The 3,227-nt window shown below is 47.1% G+C and overlaps 1 pseudogene; it reads left to right on the top strand.

The window, feature by feature from the left end:
- Positions 1-879: 879 nt before the first annotated feature.
- Positions 880-2,562, top strand: LOC111546763 (annotated as a pseudogene).
- The last annotated feature ends 665 nt before the right edge of the window (positions 2,563-3,227 follow it).

Genomic DNA, 3,227 nt, shown 5'->3' on the forward strand with positions numbered 1-3,227 from the left:
CCTGTCAATTCTGGGAGACATTCTAAAAGCCCTTAGAATGGAAATTAATTGCCTAGCTTTTCCTGTGATGTTAATAGTACTCCCTTGGGCCTTCAAAAGCAACTTTCAAAGGAGAATGGTATTTGTTGCGTAGTTCTGTTTATTTTTGTTTTTCCAGAGTTTGGACTTCTTTATTAAAGGCTGTCAACCTAAGGCTTTGACCACAAAGATTTAGCACCATGTTTTTAAGAAAAAGAAAATCAAAATTGGGGTTAATGAAAGTTAAAAATCTTTGAGACTCCTTGTAGGTCTCTTGTACAGACGCTTGTTTTGCAACTGTCTCTTGCCTGGGTGCGCCAGGTCTTTGCGGACCAGCTCGACCAGAGGAAAAACAAAATAAACATTACCAATGGTGGCTGTCATAACCGGCAACCTTTTTTTTTTTTTCCTACCAGACAAACCTCTTTTTTTTCCTCCATTAAAATTTTGTCTGTGTTTGACATTTGAATCACCCTAGAATGTGGAATATTGTTTTTGCTGAAGCTGCTGGATAAGTGTCTCCTACCTACCTTGTCTGGAAAAAGCCCCAGACATCCCCTTCTCATGTACCCTTGGCCTGGGGGCACTGCCCTTCCTGGCCTCCCTGGCTCAGGCATTGGAGCCCACATAGTCACCAGCATGAAATTCAATCCCTATTCTCCGGCACCTGAATAGATAGGAGTTCAGCACATGCTCCAAATAACCCAGGCTAGGTGAACTGTTAACCTGCAATGGGCCTGCCTAGCCTTCAAAGGTCAGATGACACGAAATGCTCCTCAGTGTTTTAAGATATTAGTCACACAGTAAACAAAAATACAGAGATTCTTGGAGGAGGCAGTGGTTGAAATATTAGAAGCAGACATGTCAGAACAGGAATATCCTGTCATCCTTGCTTTGCCTCATAAACAGGCGGGTACAGAGGCTGGGACATAATTCCTAGGCTGTTCCTATGACTTTATATCTCAAAATACTCCACATCGATTTCTGAGTTTCCCAAAAGTTGGCTCCAACACTTATCTCCTCTTTCCTATAGATCCAGTCTTTTCAAATACTGGCTCTTTGTGCCATGCAAGCATGTTAAAAACCTCTCCCATTTTGGAGGAAGGCCAGGGAGGGGTGGCGTGGGCGAGTAGGGTGTCCAGGATGGTGCCCGGGAGAATCTCTGTGGGAGATATTTGACTGTTACTTCATATTAACTTGAGTGGAAACCAAAACGCCCTCTCCTCTTCTCCCCTCTCCTCAGGCCTTTCCAGCAGGCGCGATGGCGGAAGCCCGGTGACGGTGGCCATGGCGGCGGCGGAAGTCTCAGGTCCGGCGGCTTTGTCTCTGGGCTGGGCCTTCTTGAGCTACTGGCCCTTTCAGCCCCAGTTGTGGGGTCTCAGCCTGGGCTGGCGACTGACGGGCTTCTCCGGCAGGAAAGGCGGAGGCTGCAAGGTCTCGCAGGAGGCACTGCCCAAACTCCTGGCCAGAGTGACACGGCCCACACCCAGCTGGGCCGAGGCTGCCCAGGAAGCACCCCTGCCAGAGGGGGCGGACCCTGGCCCAGCCCTTCCAGTCCTGGACATTGGGATCGCCTCTTGCCTCATCTTGCTGAGGCATGGGGGCCTGTCACTGGTGCAGACCACGGACTTGTTTTACCCCTTGGTGGAGGATCCCTACATGATGGGGTGCATAGCTTGTGGCAGCGTGCTGAGTGACCTCCAGGCCATGGGCATTACTGAGTGTGACAACATGTTGACGTTACTCAGCCTTAGCCAGAGTATGAGCGAGGAGGAACACGAAAAGATAATGCCACTCATGATCAAAGGCTACCGAGGAGGGAGGAACTGCAGTGACAGGTGGACAAATGGTGGTCAGCTCTTGGCTTATCATTGGTGGAGTTGCCACTGTGGTATTTCGGCCAAGTGCATTCATAATGCCTAATAATGCTGCTGTTGGGGATGTGCTGGTGTTAACCAAACCCTTAGGAACCCAAGTTGCTGTCAATGCCCACCAATAGCTGGATAATACTGAAAGATGGAATCAGGTGTGATCCTCAGAGAAGAAGTAGAGCTGGCCTATCAGGAAGCCACGCTCAGTATGGCTGCCATTAACTGAACTGCTGCTGGATTAATGCACAAATTTAATGCCCATGTGGCCACAGATATCACAGGCTTTGGCATTCTAGGACACTCTCAGAACCTCGTGAAGCAACAAAGAAATGATGTGTCCTTTGTCATTTGTAATCTGCCAGTCATTGCCAAGATGGCTGCCATCAGCAAGGCCAGTGGGCAGTTTGGGCTTCTTCAAGGAACCTCAGTTGAAACCTCAGGAGGATTACTGATTTGTCTTCCAAGAGAACAGGTGGCTCACTTTTGTTCTGAAATCAGATCTTCCAAGTACAGAGAGGGTCACCAAGCGTGGATTGTTGGCATTGTGGAAAAGGGAAACCAGACAGCCTGGATCACTGAAAAGCCTTGAGTTATTGAGGTCCTACCTCGCGGGGCCACTGCTGCTGTTCTTGCTCCTGCACATTCCAAGGCATCCTCAGAGCCTAGCTCATGAAATGAAATGGCACAAGTTGTTTAGCGCTTAGGGCCTTTGTAAACAATCACAGACAATTCTCAGGAGCTGATTTAAGAAATTCCCAAAGAAGGCTACCTGCATAGTGGTTGCAGCTGCCCTTTCTAGGTGATCTGAATTAGCCCATCAAAAGCTGCCTGTGTGTGCATTCCAAGGCCAGAAGTATTATTTTGAACTTTGTGGGGATATTTGTTCATCTCCTGGGTAGAAGAGGAGCAGAAAAACTTGTTTTCTCTTTCCAAAGTAAGATGAGGCTATTCCAGTTTGAGGGATGTTTTTTTGCATTGGGTTGATTAATTTCTGCACAGGGAGTGAGATTATTTATTAAAATTGCATACACACACAAAAGTAGATTGCACAATGAAAAAAATTTAGATCTGAAGCAAATGAGTTTGGACCAATACCACTGATAAATCTAAGTTGTTATGGGAGATCTTATAATGCAATGTCAAATTCTTTATTAGATTTTTTTAAGTACTGGCTCTTTCCTGCTCTGGACAAGAATTGAGCAGCTTGTTTAGAGACTGGGAAAGGAGGACCTGCAATCATCTGACTTGGTCTCTGTTAATGACGTCTCTCCCTCTAAACCCCATTAAGGACTGGAAGAGGCAGAAAGAGCCCTAGAGCCCAGGTCTTGGTGGTCATTA

Source organism: Piliocolobus tephrosceles, chromosome 4 (assembly GCF_002776525.5).
Source record: "Piliocolobus tephrosceles isolate RC106 chromosome 4, ASM277652v3, whole genome shotgun sequence".
Taxonomy (NCBI): domain Eukaryota; kingdom Metazoa; phylum Chordata; class Mammalia; order Primates; family Cercopithecidae; genus Piliocolobus; species Piliocolobus tephrosceles.